Genomic DNA, 6,363 nt, shown 5'->3' with positions numbered 1-6,363 from the left:
TTTATATCTACCGTTACATTTATTCGTATTATTTAATAACAAGAAGAAATGAAAAAGAATAAAGTTGACTGAGCCACGTGAGCTGGGTCATTGGAAACTCATCACTAGTGGTCTAAGCGTATGGTAGCACGACATTCTCGCAACACCACTCGTACCATCTCAGATCACCAATAACGCTTAATAAACCATACCCCTAAGTCTTATTAACTTTTATTTCGGTTTAAATGCAAAAGGTGTGAAACTGTAACTATGTTAAATTTGACATCCGTTCGTTTAGTCCATCCATCATGCATGTAGGTCCCTTGATCTTGACTTTATCTTTGACCAAAGCCGCAAACACGGTAAAACCCTACCCTCCACACCTGCTGACGTCACCAAAGCATCAAATGACTGCCAAACGACGTCATCACCACCACTTCCCACCTCTATATATTCCCACTTCGTTCTTTTGCAAAGTTAAAGCCACCATTACCCTTTTTCTCTCTCTCTAGAATAACATGGAAAGCTGCATGAAAACCACCACCACAACTACTGATCAGCTCAGTCCCACCAGTGTGCTTGCTCCTCCTACTCCGGTGGTGCTCAGCCCTTGTGCCGCCTGCAAGATCCTCCGAAGGCGGTGCACCGACAAGTGCATGTTGGCCCCTTACTTCCCACCCACTGACCCACACAAGTTCACCATTGCACATAGAGTGTTTGGAGCCAGCAACATTATCAAATTGTTGCAGGTAAACAAAAATACATGACAAAACAATATGGTGCGTGTATTTGGGATTGTTTATTTTAAAGTTTGAGTTTTTTTACACTATAGAATTAATTATTAGCTAGTCTCATAATGAATTTGAATAATTCAATTGAAATAAACAATCTTGTTCTGTTTATATATAAACTAACATTTCGTTTTGGTGTTTTACTCATGATTGTTCAAATAAGTAATATAACTATATAAATGCGTTAAATACATACAAATTTAATTTATCATATTTATTTTACTATACCAACATATATATAATAGCCAGAAAAGCAAATCTAAAAACACCTGGTAAAGCCTTTACCCTATATTAGACGAGAAATACGTTTTTTAGGCAAATTGAAGTTTGGTAATCCAAAATTTATCGTAACGAGATTATTATACTTCTAATTTTTTTACTTTTGTTGTCGAAGTCATGCTAGCTAGTCTAAAGAAAAGGTAAATACGTTTACCCCTAATTTATTATTTACTTACTTTTTATCCCAACTAGATTGTTGTAAATTATTTTTAAACGGCATAAATAAATGAAGTTACTCTTTATATATCAAACTATGATTGCTTTTGGTAACAAAAGTAAAAGCTGGAAGTGTTATTATTCACATTACAAGTATAGATTTTGTACGTAGCGGTAAACTTTACTGTATATATATTTTTTTCTTGTAAGAGCTATAAATTTATTGACGACAATAGTAAATGAGCAAATTGCTGGATTGATTTGGAATCTGGCTTTTTGAAGGTGAATCCCAAGATTTTGACTAAAGTTTCAAAAGTACTTAAATACTCGATTAACATATAGTTAAAACTTTACTTTCTAATCTCATTGTTTATCTAAAACTTTACTTTATTCATACATAGTAAAGAAAAATGGGAATCGCAACGATGGTATTTTTAATATATAAAACCCTTTCTTCTTTCTTTTTTTTTTCTTTTTCTTTTTTTTTTTGTTTTTTTAAGTATGGAAAATGAGAATTAATGTTCCTCATGTTTAAAGGTGTATAGAAGTAAACGAGAGAGGATGTGACACATGAACACCAACTGTTTCTGTCACACCAATCAACTAATAAAGAGAACAAAAACATCTTAATATGATTTAATATTAAAGTCTTAATGCGTGATGTATTATGAAAATTAAATAATACAATTTTATTAGATGAAAATAGTATTGCCATCCCAAAACCGTTTTGTCATATATCACAAATTCTTGTGGCCTATGAACTAATCATTAGGATTAAACTTTCTAAGTAATAATTAACATGTTATTACGTGTGATCGATGTACAGGAACTTCCAGAGTTTCGTAGAGCAGATGCAGTTAGCAGTATGGTTTACGAAGCGACTGCAAGGCTTCGAGATCCTATTTATGGTTGTACTGGCACAATTTGCATGCTTCAGAAACAAATCAGTGTGCTCCAAGCTGAGCTAGCGAAGGCACTGGCAGAAAAGGTCAACTTGCAATTCCGACAATCCCATATTTTAACTCTAATACATATGCAAATGGAACAACATCTACCAATCTCACCGTCACTACAACAACAAAATCTTTTTGAGAATTTATGTTTGTTAGATGGCTGTGCGAGTATTGGAAGTCCCGAGCCCCTTTGGACATGAATTAAAAGTTGGTATTGTTCAAACCCCATAAGGAAATGGGTGTTGTGATCAAGATTCAAGAGGACCAAATCTAGTCTAAATTATTACTTTATTAAGCTTAACTAGAATGTAACGTTTGTAACCCATAAATGGGAATAAACAATATAATGCATAAATGATATTAGTCGCATTTTATTCATCTTTTGCAATTTAAAAGTAATATTTGCTCAACATAATTACTGTATTACTTGATTTTTAATTAAAATTGTAACATAAATGCAGTAAACTTATAGGTGACCTAACTTTTATTGGATTAAATTCTTCAATTTGTTGGGGCTTTTGTCAAACTTGCAATTGACTTGATAAAACTAAAATATTAGGTAATAGAGTATGTGTAACGAAGGTGAAGGATGGACGTACTAGTAATTTTAGTCACATATTTCACAAAACTTTTGTTGTTTAGTGAAGAAATATTTCAGAGGATTTTGTCTCTTTAATTTAAACTATGTGCTATTAGACCAATCATGGTAAGAATTCGATCGATATTGGTTCATTTGTTATAGTAATTCTTATTATAACTAATAATTAGCTTATATAAAACTCAAAGTTAATTATTATTTTTATTAAATACTTAATTCAAGATTGTGAAAGATTTAATTAAATTGTTAAACAAACGGGACTAAAAATCCAAATGAGCAAAGTTGTAAAAAAATAACAAATAAAGGCATCAATCCATATGAGCAAAGTTGTAAAAAAATAATAAATAAAGGCATCAAACTAGTCTAAGATGGATTCGAACCTGGGTCCCAAGCCTGCTAAGCTTTAACCACATTAACCTTGACAAGTCATCCAGATTATTGGCCTATCAAGAAGGAACATGTGCGTAAGCTAAAGGCAGCATAGATGAAAATACTAAGATGGATGGGTGGGCATACAAGGTTAAACAAAGTAAGAAATGATTTTTTTCAGGAGAGATTAGGGATGGCTAGCATATCAGATAAGATTAGAAAATCTATAAACAATAAACGCATACAAGCAGCCATATCAGCGTCACATGTCCACATTACATTTCAAATCTTTCCAAAAAACCCCCTACCTTCTTCCATAACAACAAACGACCACAACCCCATGAAAAAGAAAATTAAATGTGTGTATAATATATATATATATATATATATATATATATATATATTATGGAAGGATAATTTGAAAATCTTGTTGAGATTAAATAGATTAGATTATGTTATTGAGATTAAATGAGATTAACAAATTAAGTATAAGAGAGAATAAAGATGTACGGTGATTATACTAATTTAAATGTCTGTTACACCTATGTAAAAAGTCGACTTGGTACGTAAAAAAATTCTATAATTTTTCTACGTACATGTAACCTACATATATGTAAAAAAAATCAAAAAAAAATTGTTAAATTGAGTTTTTTCGAGTTCGTAAAACTCAAAGTTGTTCTCAAAAGAAATCAATCATATATATATATAGGGGAAGTATAAAATAAAAACCCATTTGAGTTGTGAAAACCTGTGACAACCCTATTTAACATCGTTTTTATTTCACACGTATATTTAATACAAAACATCGAAAAATAAAAAAAAAATATTTTGCTATTTTTTAACATATTTTTACTAATATTTATATATATTTTTTCAGAAGAGAAAAAATGTTATATTTATATTTACATTTTTTATTAACTTTAATTGTGGACCACAAGATTCAAACTTTAATTAAAAACACGCGGTTGAGAATGAATTTCTAGAGTTTTCACATCTCAAGTGGGTTTTTATTTTAACCTAACCCTATATATATATATATATAGAGAGAGAGAGAGAGAGAGAGTAATGTAACACCCCGACCGATGGCGGATTATACATCGGGGCGCCACATATTGTTTCATTACTCGTGACGCTATTGGGTGTCAATATTTAATAAATACATTCATTCGCGCACGCGCAAAGTAAACATAAGATAACATAAATCATCATAAATCAATATATATAAATCATAATATTCGAACAGCAAAACTTGTCTTGATACATTTTAATCTAAGTCCAAAATAAAGAAAACTTCCTACGTGTCCTCAAGCTCCAAATGTAGCTACAGCAAACCTGAACATGTGTTAAAATAAAACGTCAAACACTTGCGTGTTGGTGAGAAATCAAGTTTAATAGATAATAGATAACAATAAATCTGCGCGCAACATGTGTATGTCTGGTGTTTAACAAGGGTGAAATCAGATTGTGATCAAGCCTAAATAGATCATAGTTCATAGTTCAATCCGTGCTCCCAAATGAGCACAAAAACAAGAAAACATCTGTGCAAGTGTAAACAAAGAAAACCGTAAACGATAGGTCTCCCGTGTTCATCTAATGGATCCATGAAAACTTTGGAATAGGCCGAACAAAGCGGTTAATGATACACACATACAAATAAACAGCCAAGTAAACGTCCTCAACACATGGGATACTGCGCGACTAAAGTTCATAAACAAGTTTAAGACTCAAGTTTGTACGAACACATGAACATCCCAAAACATTAAAAATAAAAAGGGATTAGGTACGAGATTACTCACTTGATAAACGGTGCGGTGTAAGATAAAGCAAGAACCAACTCTAAACAAGCACAAGTTAACCTATAAATAAGATTATTGTTTTAATGATTGGTTTTAAGTCTTGATTATAAGTTAGCATAATTAGTAAGTAAATTATTATATATAATATATATTACCGGAAAAGCAGGGCAGAACAGGGAGGAAGACGGAGGCAAAGAGAGCAAGGAGCAAGAGAGAATAGGAGAGTTTAAGTGCTTTGTGTGTGTAGTGTTAGGAAAATATTATTATTTATAGAGAAACCCTAGGGAACACAATCCCTAGAAAAGGGGAAAAGATCTCCAAAAAGTAAAAGATTCCAAAAGCAAAAGATATGCAAAGATATGGCAGCTGCAGGGAACAAGGAAAAGCTGACAGGGAACAGTAAACAGGCATGGGAGGGTCAGATAAAGGTACTGGTCAAGCATGGAAAAGCAGATCTCAAAAGATTATGTCAGTCACTTTTTCTGTCAACCAATGGGGTTGGTGCGCATGCTGCGCCGAAAGTAACTTTCAGACATAAAGCAGATTAGGTCAACAGCACAGAAGATAAGACAACACAAAAGTAAACGGCTGGATTAAACAGAAGAAAAGACTCAAAGGGGGGGGGGTTAGCGCGAGAAGGCTGGAGCGCGCGAAGGCAGACACAGAAGGTCAAGAGTGCGCGAGCGCGAAGGCAGACAGAACCAACCTTAACGCGTCGCGGGAAGAACTACATTTCTAAGCGCGCCGCGGGAAGAACTTCAATTCTAAGCGCGTCGCGAGAAGAACTATATTCCTTAGCGCGTCGCGGGAAGAACGGTATCCATAGCGCGCCGCGGGAAGAACTAAAATCCTTAGCGCGCTGCGGGGACAGTTCGTCTCGCGTATCGCAGTAACAGGTGGTCTTCACGCAGGCTTCCTTGTAAGGAGTCTGGCGCGTGGAGCTGCGCAGACATCCCTAGGCGGGAAGAAACAAAGGACAGCAAAGAGTAAGGAGAGAGGGAAACAAGGCTTAAGGGCGGGACGGCGACAAGAGGGAAAAGAAGGCGGAAAGAGAGAAGAAGAGGGACGGGACGGCGGAAAGAAAGAGAGAAAGAGGCGGGAAGGAAAATATATTATTATTATTAAAAGTAAAATATAAGTATAAATAAATATTAAATCATAAAAGAAAGAGATCGGATCAGAGAAACGGGTACCTGGGTCGGGTCGGATCGGGGCAGATGTTACAGTCTCCCCTACTTTAAGAAATTTCGTCCCGAAATTTATCTCGAAGTAGGTTGCGCAGAGAACAGGTGCGGGTACTTGATCTTCATTTGATCTTCCCTTTCCCATGTAAACTCGGCTCCGCGCTTGGACTCCCAGCGAACTTTCACGATAGGGATGCGACTGCGCTTGGTTTGCTTAACCTCGCGATCCATAATCTCAACAGGCTTCTCAACGAAATG

At 34.8% G+C, this 6,363-nt stretch overlaps 1 pseudogene across 1 annotated transcript; it reads left to right on the top strand.

The window, feature by feature from the left end:
* The first annotated feature begins 497 nt into the window (after positions 1 to 497).
* LOC143593468 (LOB domain-containing protein 1 pseudogene) lies at positions 498 to 2,358 on the top strand (annotated as a pseudogene). The gene is made up of 2 exons (XR_013146104.1): positions 498 to 728; positions 2,032 to 2,358. The product of XR_013146104.1 is annotated as an LOB domain-containing protein 1 pseudogene (transcript).
* Positions 2,359 to 6,363: the final 4,005 nt, after the last annotated feature.

The sequence above is a fragment of the Bidens hawaiensis genome, unplaced genomic scaffold (assembly GCF_021521415.1).
Source record: "Bidens hawaiensis isolate Kalapana, Puna unplaced genomic scaffold, B.hawaiensis_p1.1 tig00042248_1, whole genome shotgun sequence".
Taxonomy (NCBI): domain Eukaryota; kingdom Viridiplantae; phylum Streptophyta; class Magnoliopsida; order Asterales; family Asteraceae; genus Bidens; species Bidens hawaiensis.
The sequence above is the reverse complement of the archived record's forward strand: the minus strand, read 5'-3'. Positions and strand labels throughout refer to the sequence as shown.